Raw genomic sequence first — 17,613 nt, 5'->3', positions numbered from 1 at the left:
TGTTACTAGCAGGGGATTAATCTACTTTGTTCTACCACACACAGCTTTGAAAGGATGACTCAGATTATTCATGCTTTCATTTGTATTGCTTTGTTTAGTATTAATCCTTCCCTTTCTTATCTGTCAGCTTCGTTATATTTTTTGTCATTTACGACACAGTATAGCACAGCTTAGGTAGCCCAGTCAAGATCAGGGCCTTATTATGATGACCACAAGGTAAAAGTTCTAGAATGTATTCGAGCTTAAGAGGTAAAGTGATAAATACCCTACAATGAACAATAGCTGTGAAGAAAATATACATATGATAGATAACTGATGTATAAATGAGCATGTTTTCCTCATTGATTTTCTGTATCACAAATGGTCAAAGGTCAGTTTTAACACAACTCCCCTAAAACTGTTATAATTTTTCAGGAGGACCCTTCCTAGAACAAAGACAAAAAATTTATATGATCTGAACTGTTATTTCTGGAACAAAATTTCAACCCAAAGAGAACACAATTAATATATCAATAATCTGAAGAGTATGCTGTAAATGCTTGAAAAACATAGAACTGCCAGTGAAGGGGAGCCAGATAACGTTGTCCTGCGTTGCTCACTGAAGTCATTGTTGTTTCTAGGGTTTTTTGAGTTTGTTTTGCTGGTGATATTTTTTTCCCCTTCTCGCTGCTTATTTGATTTCAGAAAATGCTTTCAATGAATCTTAATGGTTGTCACATATTTTTGCCTGTTGGTATGTATGCCAATGTATCTCTGTATCTAACATTTGGGGATTGTTTTCTTGGTGGGTTTTTTGGTTCATCTATTGGTTTGTTTCTTCTTTTTATAATAACAGTTTAACCAGGCTCTTTAGAATTCAAAGGCCAGCTGGTGAAATCTGAGTAAAAAGATGCTCTGAAACCATTTCAGAATCATGATCTGCTTCTGCCGTGTTGGGAAGATGGGTGAAAATCACCAGTAGCAGCGTACTGAGATTCCAAAACTTGTTCTTTCTCAGGGGAATATGCTGACTGTAGTAGTTTATTTGGGGCAACAAAGGAACAGTAAAGAACCACTCAGGAAACCAGTCTGAATTGTGTCAAAACCTAGTAAAAGCCCAGCTAGCCTGAGAAGCTCTTACAAAGGGACTCACATGCCATGGAAAGGAGGAAACATGGATATGTGTATTGAACCAAATATGTCTCAGTAGTGAGTGTAATAGGAGTGGAAAGGCAGATGATTCCTGCTTATATACTTACTCCACTTTCTTTCTGAATTACAGCTTCAAAAAGTGCAGAGGAGATATAAAAGCCTGTGGATCTTTAATGTATTCTTCCTATGACCTGATCTGAAATCTTTATATGGCCAGGCTGATTTTTTCACTCTAACTACTACATGACTGTTCTCCTGAAATGATCTGTTAGAAACATACTGTATCTATAACTAACTGTTCTTAACAGCTGTTCTGTATCTGAATCTGAGGTCCACATGACCAGGACTAGCACATAAGAAATCAATAGGCCATTGAGCTATATGTAAGCAGACTGGCAGAGCACTTAAACAAAAGAATTTATTGGATGGCAATGCAGAGAATGTAATACGGGAAAATACTGTGAGCTATTATCAGACTGAAAGGAAAGAAAATTCAGTTCATGGCTGTTCTTTGCAAAACAGAACAAACTGATAATTAAAAAAATATGGTGATTTATCTTTTTTCATTCATTTTTTGGCTCTTCAAGGTAGAAGTCAAAAAACCGTAAGGGAGCGTTGTTGACAAAATGAGTGTTGATGCAGAAGACTGAAATATTGTAGTCAACACAGAGAATCTCACTCCCTGATTAAGCTGTAGATATATGTGCAGCATTCACTAAAACAATTAACTGGTACAAATGTAAGAAATGATGCATCAGCTCTCAACATGTGTTCAGCTGAGAGCCAGAAAAAACATGTTCATGCCAGTGTGAACCATAGTTGAAAGAGCTGGAAAATTCAAAAGACTTTGCCTGAAAGTTTCCATTATTGCTTTTGCTAAAAATATTTTTGTTTAATCTAGGAGTATACCTTATTATAAGGTACACCATTTCTTTTTTTTCTCTTTCTTTCTTTTGATTTAAGAAAATAGATTTAAATGTCATATTCTTCTGCACAGCATTAACATGCAATAAAATAGCCAGTTAGGTAAAAGACCATATTTGATGTCAGTCTTTTCTCTTGAATTCACTAGTCTATCTTTAAACCATTAAATATGTATTCACCCTCGTTATTTTGAACCATATCACAGTTATGGAAGTTAAATAGAAGCACAACATGATTTCTATATTAGCAAGAGGTTTTGCCATTTTCAGAGAGGCTAAAAAAGAGCTAAAACTGATTCCCTCTACCACCATAATCAAAGAAATCATGCTCAATTTTTGTGTTAAACTTCATGGCTCTCGTTAAAGGCCATTAGTATCACAGTGGTGAAAAAAGGACTAATTTTTTTTAATGTTTGCTTCAGAGTATTCTCTAGTTATACTACAAGTACAAGTGAAAGAGGTGAACTTTTGGCTCTCATTCTTTTTTACACACAATTCTCTACTGAGTTTTTCTGGAAAACGTCCACATTTTGTAGGAAATAACCCAGATAAGCAATGTACTCTATGTGTTTTCAAATACTGTCTTCCATGGACATCAGAAATTGAACTGTTTGATTAATACAGCTTAACATTCAGTGCACTCCACATGGTATGAATGGATTTTAAGGATGTAATTCTCAACAAAGGTAGAGATACTCACTTGTATCTGTAGAATATTTTTTTTTTTTTTTTTTTGCCCCTATTGTCCCTTACTGTCACCCTCATCCTTTTAATGCCAGTTTTGGAAATTTTTCATCCCACACTAGTAGTTTGAGTTGAGACAGCTTTAATTTTGGAAAAGGCAGTTCCTGTGGATGATAACGTATATAAGACAGGGGAGAAAAAATTGTGGAAAGACATTGAAAAGATGACAATTCTCATTTATTATGATTTTAGCTCCTTATAAGAATACAACCCAAATGTAACTGTAGGGAATTTAGGGAAAACTTAGGAAGATAGGGAAACTTGGAGGAAAAATACCGTAATAGCAAGTAAAATAGAAGATCTATTTCTCTGATTCCACATGTCCATTTTTTGTGTGACTGCATGTGTGTGTCCATCCTTGTTTGCACACATATTTCTGTATGTGTGGGTACAAAAGAAGTCTAGCTCTCTATCAAAAGTATGCTTTGGAATGAGTAACTCTTGTGCAACTTTTTTTAAATTATATATTTTTAAACAACTTGTTGACCTCACTTTATTATGAAATTCTCTGCAAGTCAAACTCATTGTTGGGAAAGCAATTTAAATACTGATCCAGGGTAACTGATTCAAGCACGTAGAAAATGTGGAAAGGACATTTTCTTTCAACTTTTTTTTTTAAGATAAAGCTAGGAATAAACATTCATCTATGAAAAATAAAAAGTTTAAAATAAAACCAAATGCAATTAATACTGTAAACACCATAAAAAAGGATCCAAAATTTTAAACTGTAAATCACTGAATAACAAGGATCGTGCCGAGCTGGGTAAACACAGAAATATTTGATTTTCATTCTTTCCAAATTTCCTTTTACTCCAAGCTCCAAATGGAACTTGAATCTTAAAAAACAGAAACTATTTTACAGCGTTTTATTGTTGGAAGGTGATCAAGAGGATGTAGCCTAGCCTTAACAGGCTATGACTGGCACCTGAGGTTAGACCTTCAAAGAACAAACTATTGGCAATGACAACAAGAACACAGAAGTGAAATGTCTAGTGTACAGGATTTGAATTATAATTATTTCATAAGCATTTTATGTCCAAAAGGAAACAGAAGAAAAATAAAAAATGTACTTTGTGGACACTTTCACATGTATGGCATTTCCAATCAAAATCTGTATTTGCTTTCTCTTTTTTATTCTTTCTTTTTTTTTTTTCTTCTTTTTTTTAGCTTAAAAGATTAGAGACGTTTTCAAACTTGGAAGTTTAAGGAAAAAATTATGCTGTTGATTTTTCTTTGCTTTCCTTAATTGCTTATGACATCAGAAAATATTAATTGCATGTTTCCTTGATTTTGCATGTTTATTGAAGTGTTTATTTGCTCCTTCTCTATGTATAAGATTGAAGCTCTATTTCAGACACAAATAAATTCAAAGAAAGATGCTCTTGTTTTACATAACTAGAATATGTGTTCAGCAATGTACTAACTGTAGTTTGGTCAAGATCTACTGAAGACATTAAGGAACTCTCTTCTATTAACTATTTGTGTGTTGTTTATGTTCCCATACAATTTCTGATGACATTTCAGGGATGTGGTCAAGGTATACCAATACTATGTGCTGTATCACATCAATTTTGGACATTTTGCTGCTTTTCATCTTGACTTGCAGAGCTTGTAGTGCAAGGATGACATGGAATTTGGTCTCTGAGGATGTTCCTGAAACAGCAGGGGTCTTAAAAAGCAGTGACAATCCAGAATAGAGCAGCTGCTTTAGCCTGAAAAGAGAGAGCACCTATTCTGCTCTAGTCCATTGAGAGATAGACATGGAGAGAGAGTCTTGCATCAAACAGGTGAATTACAGTAGACTTAGGTGGGTGATTTGGCCTTTGCCTTAGCAGTCACTCTTTTTTCCAGCAGCTCAGCTGGGCAGCCTTGAGGGTGGAGTGTGGATGGTTGACACATTTGATTGCAAGGGCTGGAGATGCAGAAGGGACACCTTTGTTTGGCATTTCCAGAAGAATGTACTGTCAAAGTCAAGCTGAAACCTTGCAACATACAGTGATAATGGGAAGACAGTGTCTTGTGAGACTTGAAATGTATGCATGTGCCTGTCTTTCCACACTAACATACCCACATGGTGACCAAAGTCATCCTTGGATCCATGGGGCTGCCGGTCATTTGAGTAGTAGCTTTGAGAAGCTGCTTTAACTGCAGCTGATGCTGGCATAATGTCAAAAGAGTGGAGGGAGGGAAAGGGAAAGGACTGTTAGAAGAAAGAAGGGAGTTGTGTCAGCTGTTGTAAGTATGAATCTCATGTTTCACTCAGGACTTATTTCTGAACATCATCTAATCTAGAGTCTACTCTATTTCACATATACTCATGATTTCCAAATGGCCAGGAGCTGTGCAGGGACCTTCTGCTTGCTTAAGCCATAACTCATCAGACCACTTGTAATACAGAGCAGTGTAACATCCTCTGAGCTGGCTAAGGCACTTAAGTGACTGAGTCTACACTGCAGAAAGAGGTTTAGTGTCTCCTCTTCTGCCACTTCATTGAGTGAGTGGCAAATGGAGACTGAAAACTCCAGCCACAGTGCAGTACAAAATAGCTGAAAGGCAGGAACATCTGAAAGCACTCCAGCTGTTTTCAAAATGATTGTGTGCCTACGTCCTGAGAGACCTGAACACGTGATGGCAGTAGGATGCTGTAGCTGAACGTGGGTGGTGGAAGTCCAGGACCATAACATCACGCAGCTCACTTCCTTAGCTATATCTGGTAGTTTTATTGACTTGTAAAAAGGGGATACTTGTAGAGATCCACCATCTTCTAGGAACTGCTTCTAGCTCTTAAAGGTCACAACAGTAAAAATTCACATTAAGTTCACCACAGCCATGAAGACTTCTTTTTGTACTTGCCACTATGTCTAATTTACATTTGGGGCAGGGAGGAAAAACTCTTCCCACTGTAAATAATGTGAGAAATCTGGTCAGAAAGGATATCCCTATGTCTTCAAATGCCTGTGCAGCAAGTTAATATTTGAAAAACTTCAGAGCATAATGAATGAAAATTAGACTGACTGTACAAGGTCCTCTTTATTTTAAATCTTATCTGTGATAATTTCAGTGGTGCTTCTCAGTTCTCAGGGAAAGTGTTACCAGAAATTATGAAAAATTGCTACTTAAATCACCTCCTCCATCATGTGTTACAGCTTTCTTTGTCAGCCCTGAGGAGTCCCAGACAATCTAGTCTCACTTGATACAGCAGCCATTCTTTACACCTCATGATATTCATAATCTTCCTCTCTAGCCTTTATCCTATAGTTCTACTGTATAGAAATGTTTACCTCTTTAGGGTAGAGTGAGCAACACTACAGTGAAATTTTAATGCAAATTTTAAACGCTATCAAAATTTTAAGTGCAAAATGATGGCTCATCATTCCAACTCATCCCAACTGAAAACCAGTCTTATTTACCATAGGATTTCTTAATCTGTAAACCACTTAAGCAAATGGCTGGGCAGAGAGTAATCTTGTTGCATGCCTCCAGATGCAACATATTCAATATCAAGATGACTTTCAAAGATCAGTCATGGAGATTCTTTGCAACTAGCTTCCTGTCACTCAGTTTGTGGGCTTCTTAACTGTTATTTACCCGCCAGGTGCTGGTATATCTGTATTGCCTAAATACAAAGGCAATGTCACATTTTCTCATGTTGCAAACTTTTTAGACTTTATGAGTTTAAAATCTAAGTTCTAACTAGTTACCTAGAAGTCAGGTACAGAGTTTCAGTTACCAAAATTATTCCATCATACTTTCAAATGTAGAACATACAGAAGCATAAATTTTGAGGTAACAAAAAGAATATACTAAGAAACATCTTGCTCTACAGGATAATCTGAGGATCCTAAAAGACTGTAGGATTTCTAAATCTGAATAACAAGTAGCAATATTACCAGATGAGGTGGCTGATCTGTGACATTTCTGCTTTATGCTGCCTCCAAACTGATAATATTGCTTCCATCATGCACAAATAAGCTCTAGCCAACTACTTTTGATCCGAGACTTGGTATCCTGTAAATCAGCCTATTGCAGCAATAAGACCAAATGAAGACTGTAGCACCCGTGGTAAGAACTAGTTTATTTCCTTCTAATGCACTCTGCAATGTTATCAGCTCATGTAAGTATCTGCCCTAGAGGCAGTTGGATCATTCAGAGTGGAGAAATAGGAGCTCCTGGTTAGGATTTTTTTTAAACTCTCATGCAGACACACATATCATCTGTAAGATACACAAATTTCCTGGGCTAAGAAACAAGTAGATCCTTGAGGACTGGCACTAAGGAAACTTGGTTTCCTATTAAACAAAAGTCTGAGTAATGCTTCCCCCAATTTCAAGGTTTCTCTCAAGTGTGTATTCTCTAGTGCCTAGCAAAGAGGGTGGAGCTATGTTTGCAGTAATTATAAGACTCTCCCTCTTGTGCCTTATTGCAGTCTTGCCCACAGTTACAGAATAAACAGTCATGCTGCTTTCTGCCTGTTCATTTATGGACCAGTAACTTTAACAGTTATATTATCTTCAAGGTTTCTACCATTACCGTTCTAATTTGGTTTAAAAATTGTCTAATATGCTTGAAATTCCTTTTTTTTAGAAAAAGTTCTGGAAGGCAAAACAAGTGATCATACATTACTTGTTTACACAAAATAACAGGATAAAAATAGCTTTTCTTTAAATTTTGTGTCTTATGAGAACAAGGCCTGGCTGATAGTTACACAAAATAATTTTCAAAAAAGCACAAGCACTTTGCTAGAGATTTTAGAATGAGTCAACAGCGTATGGAAAGGTCTGATTAGGGTGCTTAGATTTCAAAAAGTTTTTGAAAAGATCCGTCATTAAAGGCAGTTAAAAGGAACCAAATCACCATAGAATGGTATCTTGTGGATTAACAACAGCAGAAAATATGAAATAAAGAGTAGGGTTAGAAAGGTTTGGTTTTACAATGAAAAAAGTTATCCACAATATCCCCCAGGAATCACTGCTGAGACCTGGATACTTGAATTATACACACATAATCTGAAATAGTGAGGTGACAAAGTTTTCAAGTCATGCAAATTATTCAGACTTGTCAAACAAACTGATCAAGAACTATCACACAATAATGAATGACCAGGCAAGGGAATGGCAGGTACAGCCTGGTGGTGATAAATGTAAAATAGGATCATAATCCTAATCATATATTCCCAACAATGGGCTCTATATTATTTACTACCTCTCAGGAAAGAGCCCTTGGTTTAACAATAAACTATCCACTTATTAAATATTGCGTACAATGTTGCTCACTTTATCATGAGAAGAGAAATTTTTCTTTATAGAAGAAGGATAAAGAATGCAGATAAAATATGATTACTTCACTACTCACACTCAAAAGAAGTATTGATATATTCATGTGATTAATATATCTTTGTTGCTTGTCATGTCACTGGGACTCCTTAGAACATTACTTGCCCAATTTCAAACAAAATCTTGTCTTCATTTTTAAATCCAGATAAATGTTTCTCTCCTTTGTTGGTAGATTCTGGACTCCCATCCCCTCTTACCACATCAAAAGTCACATTGCGCCGAGAGAATATTCTGGCCCTCACCACAATCTAAATATTATGCTCGATGACTTCCAAATCTAAAATAGGAGGTTTTCTCAAGGTAAGAAATTTTGCACCTTGCTTTAATACATTTTATGATAACTGACTGTGGAATTGATTGCAAATGTGAGCTATGCGTTTGGCATTGAAGTGAATTGTATTTGGAATGACAGATTTAGCTGCACTAGAAAGCTGTAAGTAAATGTATTTTTTGATGTTTTTTTCTTATGAAAATAAGACAGGGCATAATGCAAGAGTGAGGTTTTTTTTTTTCCTGATAACTGATACAGCTCTTTCAGGAAAGTCAGGTAGATTTTTTGTTTATCATCCATAAGGTCCAATACGAATTTGAAGTTTCACACCCTGCCTGTCCCCACTATTGTTTTTGAGAAATTTACACAAAAGTAGAGAGATAATACGTTCTTCAGGCAACAATCAGGTGTTACTGTTTACTTTGGTCTTTAGGGATAGTCTTCTCACATAATTTTGCATGCCTGAGCATGGTATATTTAGTAGCCAAAAGTTAGATACAAAGTTAGACACACTGGAAAAAGCTTTATCTGGCCTATTTTAGTTGTCTGCTTTTGGATGACATATATTGCTTCCTGGAAGTGTCTCTTTCTCTCCAGTGACTATGAAGGGATGACTAATTCATCGTTTAGCATACCCAGTGCAGCTTTCTACATTTGGTCAGAGGAATACCATCTTTATTGTTACAATCCCAAGCACTGAGTGAGAAAAAGCAGTTTTCCTCTAAGTTCCTAGTTGTTCTGAACTTTGTTTTTTCTTCCTTCCTTTCTTTCTTTCTTCTTCTCCATTTTCCTTCTTTTTTGTCTCACTTCTGACATGTCATGTTATTAGAGATTATTGTAGTGTTATTAAATAATAATTACAACTGTTTTCAATCCCCTTTTTCCTCCTAATAATCTATGTGGTGGTCTAGAGCCAATCCATTTTCTTAATCAAAAGAATATTCTTCCCAAAGAAGACACTAAATCGAGTTTCATTTCTGGAATATAGCAGCTCTATTTAAACCCAATCAGAGGGTCAAATCTATTATGTCTTTAAGAGTTTAAATAGTTAAATGAGTATAATTCATCAATACTTTTTTATTTACACATATGAATTTTTTCTCTTCTGATTCAGTAGCATCCTCTCCTCCATCCACTCTAAGGGGGAAACAATAGGGCCTGGTCTTTCATTCATAATTAAAGCATTCCCTAATATAGCTGGGCCAAAAATGCTACCTTATCCTAACTCTAGTACTTTGTGTAAAATGTGCACATGTGATTTAAGCTTTATAAACAATTTTATTGTGCTGACTGATTGGCCAAAAATGGGCCCATTGGATCTTGAACAATGTGCTTTGGTAAAGCTAAGCATGCTTAATCTGACCATCCTTTACTGAGATTTACCAGATATCAAGGGCAAGAAATATTGTTTTGGAACAGAGAATGCAGAAATATTTGATGGACCTCACTTGGAAACACAAAAACGTAATTATTTTTCTATATTCCTAAATTATTTGCTCAGTTAAGGCTAACTCGCTATTCACCACTTCACTTGATATTTGTCTATAGCCTTCACCCTATAATTTAAAGGGAGCATTACAACATTTAATGTTCAATGTCATTTTTGGAGCAAGTCTCTTATTGCTCAACATTTCCTGTCATTAGTACGGAAACTAGCTCTTGGCTCTAACATAGTACAAACACAAGAGCCTTCCTGTTTTCTCTGCTGTGCCCATTGACCAGTGACAATATCCTCACTCCCAGGACTTACATATAAAGCTCAATATCTTAAGAGGAAGTAGCAAACTTCTTATTGAAGCATGTACTCATAGTACGCAAGAATCTCTATATCCTAACAGCTCCATATCCTTAGTAGTAAAGCTCTTCCATTATTCTTATGATTTATTTACATGTATTTCATGTTGGGATATTAAATAAGTTTACCAAAGGAAGAATATGAGAAGATTGAATATGGACACATACTATAGTTTCTGAGGTACTGGGACAGCTGTATGGAAAACTAAGCAGGATGTACATACCTCTAAGAATGACTGGGTGGTGAGGTTCAGAGACAGAAAAGTATGTCAAAATTCCTACCCTCATGTTCAGGGCCTTGCTTTGCAAACTGAGATTTAGGATACTATAGGAAGAACATCCCTAACAGATTATCAAGGCCTATGTGTCCCTCAGGGGTCCTGTGTCCCTCAGGGATCCATACTGGGACTGGTACTGTTTAACGTTTTCATCAATGACTTAGACAGCTAGATCAAGTGCACCCTCAGCAAGTTTGCGGATGACACCAAGCTGAGTGGTGCAGTTGATATGCCAGAAGGACAGGATGTCATCCAAAGAGACCCGGACAAGATGGAGAGGTGGAAGCTGGACATGAGCCGGCAATGTGCGCTGGCAGCCCAGAAGGCCAACCGTCCCCTGGGCTGCATCAGGAGAAGTGCGGCCAGCAGGTTGAGGGAAGTATTTCTGCCTCTCTACTCTGCTCTAGTGAGACCTCACCTGGAGTACTGTGTCCAGCTCTGGAGCCCTCAGCACAAGAAGGACATGGAACTGTTGGAGCGGGTCCAGAGGAGGGCTACTAAAATGATCCGAGGGCTGGAGCACCTCTCCTATGAGGACAGGCTGAGAGAGTTGGGCTTGTTCAGCCTGGAGAAGAGAAGGCTGCAGGGAGACCTGATTGCAGCCTTTCAGTACCTAAAGGGGGCCTATAGGAAAGACGGGGAAAATCTTTTTAGTGGGGCCAGCTGTGACAGGACAGTGGGTAATGGTTTTAAACTGAAGTAGGGTAGGTTTAGACTAGATATAAGGAAGAAATTCTTTACAGTGAGGGTGGTGAAACCCTGGCAGAGGTTGCCCAGAGAGGTAGTGGAGGCCGCATCCCTCGAAACATTCAAGACCAGGTTGGATGGGGCTCTGAGCAACCTGATCTAGTTAGCGATGTCCCTGCTCACTGCAGGGGGGTTGGACTAGATGACCTTTAGGGGTCCCTTCCAACACAAAACATTCTATGATTCTATGATTTAACTCATATAATTACAACCATATATTATCATGGCTTCAGTTATCAACTTTCAAAAAATAAAAATCCAGCCGACATTCCCATTTGGATTTTGCATGACATTTTGGTTAGAATTTACAACCTTGCTTAGTTGAAGAGGATATCATAATTCAAAAAGAATTTGGGCAGAACTGAGGTGTAAGGTAACCTAAACCTGGCTTCTAAAACCTGTAGTGTTCACCTACAACATCGAAATGCTTTAAATTTTGCAAGTTCTCAGGCAAGGCCTGGGAACTCACATATCAGCAATAGGAAGTAAGCCTAAATATTCAGCCATGAAGAACTGCTTACATTACCCAACCAACTACATTACCTAGCATTAGGGGGCTTTCTTTTTTTCCCACAGGGCCACATAGTGGGTTGGATGGAGTCTGGCTGGATCTTCTCCAGCTTGAAGGAAGTAGGGTGGGGCAGGGGGATTTTCCCAGAGAAAAGAGTAATTATTTGGATTATATACAGCATTAAAAGAAGAGGTTGTTGGGAAATTTAGGCTTTTCCACCCTCACTAGGAGACAGTCTGCTCTCAGGGTTCCCATGCAGCCTGACTGTTGTGTGGCCAGTAGTTAACTTGGCAGACTGCCACAGGTTTTGCTCATTATGCAAATACCAGGAAGGAAATGGGGATTTTCAGAGGGATATGAGGATCTTTAAAAGAAAACGGGTATTCTTACCTCTTGTCCAAATCCAGGCATCATTCTGTGGGTCAAAAAGGGGGAACAGCTCTGAATATTGGCTTTCTGTCTACCAGATTCTAAAGCTTTTTTACACATGGAGTTTGTTAAATAAGGTTTATTGGGATCTTTACACTGGATTGTGCTAGAAAAACTAAATAATTAGCAGCTCTTTATATGTATAACATAAGAGGCTGTATCCAAGAGGATCAAATCAGCAAGAACTGTGGACAGTTTAGAAGTATTGCCAACTGCTGTGATAAAATTCTTGTGATATATTTTGTTTTTTCTTATGCCTCATTGCTCAAACTCATCCTATTATGTGAGAATGTCAGCTTTTGTTTAAAAACAAATATGTCTTGTCCTTGTAGCTAAAGAAATTAAGTAAAAACTATGACATCCAAAAGGTCAATAAAAAAAAAAGAAGCAAATTAAAGGCAAGCATTTTTTATTCACTGAAACTCCATGATTATGAGGAAATAGGCTGACTCACTATTTTTCAGTACTTACAGTTGACCATCCTGTTCTGACACAACACATTACACAGTCAAATACAGTGCACAGGGTGGAAAGTTCAGAGCCTTTGCCTTTTGCTGGAAGGCACCAGTATGGATCAGAAAATTGTGCTTTATTTCTTTCCCTTTCATCAAAAATGGGGAAATGGGTTATATGACCTTGTTATTTTTCCTCTCTTTTACCTATTTTTTTCCAGCTCTAGTGACATTCAGTTGGAAATCCAGCTTTGAAACTTGGCTTAGTTTACACTTCAAGAAAGAATTAAAATGATTTTTTAAAACTCAGGGCTGAAATTCTTCTCTATACAAACAGCAAACAAAAAGGCTTGTGAATCACTTGCATAGGACCTTGTGCAAGTGGTAGACTAATGAAAATGTTACAAAGGAAAGGAATGGTAAAAGCTTCCTGTATTTTATGCAATTCAAAATACTCAGAAGTGTGTTTCTTAGTCATATTTGAAGAGGCAGTTTTCAGGGAAGCACTGAACAAAAAAATTATTCTACGTATTATAAGGTGAAGTAAGTGAGAGATTTGCCACTGATTTTGGAGGAATTTAGAGTCACTGTGCTTTCTCCACTTATGCCAGTGGGAAAGCTTTCCTTGTTGCAGTTGAGCAGTATGAAGCAGGTGGTGTTTTTTTCTTCTTCACACAATAGAAAGACTACACAGAAGTCATCTGGTTCAGAAGCTGAGTCCCCAGTAATCCACCCCCTGTTTTTACTAAGACTACATAAATGTTTCTGGTTTTCTTAAGGTTTGTAGCTTCCAAAGAAAAAAAATTAATAGCGACAACACTTATCAGAGATACCAGGAATACTGAAAGGGCTATAGGATTGCTCTTTTGCACCGATATTAAAGGTTCAAGCCTAGAAGGACGGGTTAAGGACAATCTGGTGTTCATTTTATACTAGCTCTTATAATGCATCAATTACCCAGTTTATACTTTATATATTGCCATTGGGCACCTGCGAGTTAACATGGACTGTCTGAGTAATAGTTCTAAGAATCGCATGAAAGAAATTGGTAGGGGCCAAAATGTTGAACCTTTAATAATAACTTGGGATCAGAACTGCCTTTGGCCTAACACTATGTGCTGTATGTTTGTTTTGAGAATTCATCCCATTTTGAGTTTAATGACCAAATGAATATTAATTTTCCTTGGTGTACTGGCAAAATGTGAGGACATTCTGCTCCCAAGTGCGGGCAGTTTGTTTGGGTTCCAGCAGTGTCCTATTACAGTCACAGGGCTAGATTTTGAAGAGTGATTAGAGGCAGGCACCTGAGCCCCCTGAGTGGGACTGCAGCAGCCTGTGTTAAGCCTGTCTGCAATACTGCAGCAGCTGAACTAGATATCTTAGAACCGGGTCCAAAAATTACTAGAAGCCTGCCAAGAGGAATCAGCACTTTGAGCCACCGATGGCTAGCCAGTAAGAAATACTGAAGACAGCGGTGGAGAGGCAACTCAGGATCCACAGCCTGGAGTGGGCAAGACCTCAGTTTTGTGGTTTTCAGTACTCACCTGGGAAAAGGGAATCTCAAATTGCAGTCCGAGGCCCAAGGACTGCTCAAGTATTTTATTCAATGTCTGTTTTATTGAAAGTACTTAAAGAGTTATAGACTCCTCCATCACCAGACACCTCACTGACCCAAACCACCTTAAAATTTTTTGCAAAGCAGAAAAGCTTCCGAATAAAGAATTGAAGAGTATTCAATTTATTTAACCTTCCTTCTCTTCTCCGCAAGATCACACCAAGCACATAGATGGTTAGGACACTCCAGAGTGTGGTGCAGGAGCAATGATGCAGTCAGCCATGCTGTGAGCCTCATATCCTGCTTGTTACATTCTTTTTGTTGTATCCTGCTTGAGGTATGCAGGCAGGCTCACCACTGCAAAATGGCAGGAGTCCCACACCTGCGATTCTCAACTGCTTTGAGTTGCTGTGCTCTTTTTTGAAGTAATTGTCCCTGTTTCAAGCCTCTTTGCCCACACTGGGTATAGAGGTCTGATTTTTGGAAAGGAGTGGTAAGGAAGCAGCTAGAAAAAAGACATAAGAATGTAGCACTGGCCTCACATCTTCCCCCAGTTGCTTCTATCCAATTAGCAAACATGGCTCTCTTTCACACTCCTTCATTTGCCACGTCTTAGCATATGGCTCCCCATCTTCATTCAGCATGCCTCAGTGTTTGACTCCTTTATACTCCTGGTCCCCATTCTCCATGAATTCTTTCTTACCCAATCTCCTGTCCACTTTACAAACGCATGTCACATTTGCAGGGTAAAGGTACTGAAGTCCCTTTCAAATACACTTTCCAGGACCGTATTCTCACAAGAGAACAGCCTTACAGGTCAACCATTTGCTGGCCATTCAACTCAGGAACCAGCTATGAGGATAACAGAGCTAGAGGGGCTTCAGGTCTGCAAGCATTTTCATTTGAAAATTTATGACCAGGGATTGCTTATGAAGAAAACTCACAAAAGTTTCTTCAAAACTTTTCTGCCCTCCCAAAAGAGAACCAAAACGATCCTCAGAAGTTAAACCACAGTCCTGCTAATACCGAGAAAAAGAAATACAAAGTTCCCTTGCTAGCTACCAGACAATATACCTCCTACAGGCCTCTAATCCCTGATGTGAAGCAACTAAATTTGAGTCAGTGCAGACACATACCTGCAGTATCACCTGCCTTTGCCATGTTAACTGCCAACCTAATCTTTTGTCCTGAGATATCTATAAGGCAGCTGTCCTGGCCTCTCCAGTAGCCACTTAGCTCCCATTTGTGCAAGCTTCTGCATATTTTAGCTTTGCTAGCAATAATAAATCATACAGGCCTTCTATCACGGCCATAGGAAAAAAAGTTCAGATTTTCAACATCTCCAGTTTTTATTTCCTACTTTTGCATTCAACCCAATTTCAATACTAGGCAATAGACTAACCAGGGACTTTTAGTGGGAGTTGGTGCCAAATCACATAACTTCTACCAATTACAATGAATCACTCAGTTTTAACAATGTCAACTTTTGTTTCTAGTAAAGTTCACTTACTGATTCCTGAATTGAAATGTTTGGAATGCAAAAGCTGAAAGGCAATACTCAAATTTGAAGAAAAACTGTTTTTCTTGGATTCATAATCATTATAGGAAATTGAAGTTTCCTACTGAAGCAGTGACAAGATGTCACTAAATATAAGGACTAAGCTACATGACAACAGCTTTTGAAGTAAAATATTTTCTGTATAAACAAAACAACAATGGCATAAAATAGAAAACTTCCCTCTGAATTTCCATAACTGTGCATTTCTTTCTATTTTTAATAAATAATCCCTTGTATCTTATTACAGAAAATTTGAACCTACATTATAGTTGTCGGAAGAAATCTGACTTGGGAACCTTTGGATGCAACTTTTCCAGCAGGCCACGTCTTCAGTGTATCAGTTTTTCAAAATATCAGTGATTCAACAAGAACATTTCACTAAACTCTAGCAGAGACTGAAGCTGATTAATAACCACAGATAAAAATTCAGATAAATGGCAGATAAACAACAGCCCCCTCACAAAATGAGAAACTGCTGGACAGTAGATTGTAAACTGCACCTTCTCCCAGACACCAGTTTTTCCTGCTTCTCCTCAGGGAAAGGAGATAGATATTTTTTAACCTTATTTGCTGAAGCCTTGTAGGTGAACTGCATATTTTGGCACAGTTGGCCTCATCACTGAGGATAACCCAAGACTGGAATAGCAAAGCTGTTGCGCAGGAAGTGCACTGGCAGAGGATGTGTGGAGAAACTAGAGTAATGGCAGGCTGTGTTATACCCAGCTTTAACTAATACACCATCTTTTGCTATCAAGTTCAAGATGTACTTTTTTTTTTTTTAATCACTTTATTTACACAGGAGTATAGCACTTCTTAAATTAACAAAAAATTTCTGTACTCAAGGCTGACCAAGAGGTATTTTTTACTTAATGCCCCTCAAAAAATTTAAATGAGGAAATATTTTTACATGTGCTTACTAGGCTTCAAACATTTTTCCTGAAGCAAATATTATGGATTATTCATTAAAGTACTTCAAACAAATTTCAAAATGGTTTTTTTTGCCTAGTTATATATTAAGATTCTATGGCAATTTTTACCTGATCCTCACAGAGGGACATTTGCATATCCTTGACTAGGGAAAAGGCAAAACTTCCATTTCTTCTACAGTTAACCTGCATAATTAGCACCTGAATAGGGCTAGTCTATGCCTTTGGGCAGAAGATCTATATTGTGTTTCTACAGTTCTTGCCTATGGCAGACAATTGCTGAGGGTCACTTCTGCTGCTGGCTGCATGAGCCCTTCTCCTTGGCTTCAGCACAGGGGGAGTTCAAGGGAGAGACTTGTGATATTGCCTGAGGTGTACTGACCAAGTCCCAAAGACCAGCAGCAGGCAGTACATAACCACATGCCAGCACATGCAGCCCTGGTACCAAGCTGCAAGCTCTCTGACTTGGATTTCTAGGCCCCGGTCAAAAGAGTTTGTGATCAACATACCTTCAGGGCTTCCTTTGTAGTGACTCTATATACACTCATACATACATACATGCACACATATATGTATATGCATATGTGTATCCATATGTTTGGGGGATATATATATATATATATATAATATGCACATTTTTCTTTCATAGAAACAGAATCTGAAAGGACAATGTATATTAGGATTATGACTGTTGTCACGAGCATATTGTAAAGGACCTCACAGGTCAGATCTGGTCCTCTGCTATGTACTAGGTCACATACTTCTTCCACCAGCCTCGGTACTCCCTGGTGCAGCTGTGGTCTGGAGGTTTTTGACCAGGTTAAAGGAGTGCAAACTATGTAGAACAACTGAGAGAAATCTGGAGTGAGATCTTTATATTTCCATTGGGCATTAGCAACTTTGAATTTTCACTGTTACCTTTCTACACTCCCATTGCTAGTAGCCTGATTTTTTTTCTTGG

Source organism: Egretta garzetta, unplaced genomic scaffold (assembly GCF_000687185.1).
Source record: "Egretta garzetta isolate BGI_Z169 unplaced genomic scaffold, ASM68718v1 scaffold155, whole genome shotgun sequence".
NCBI classification, from domain to species: Eukaryota; Metazoa; Chordata; class Aves; order Pelecaniformes; family Ardeidae; genus Egretta; species Egretta garzetta.
Note: the sequence above shows the minus strand (reverse complement) of the source record.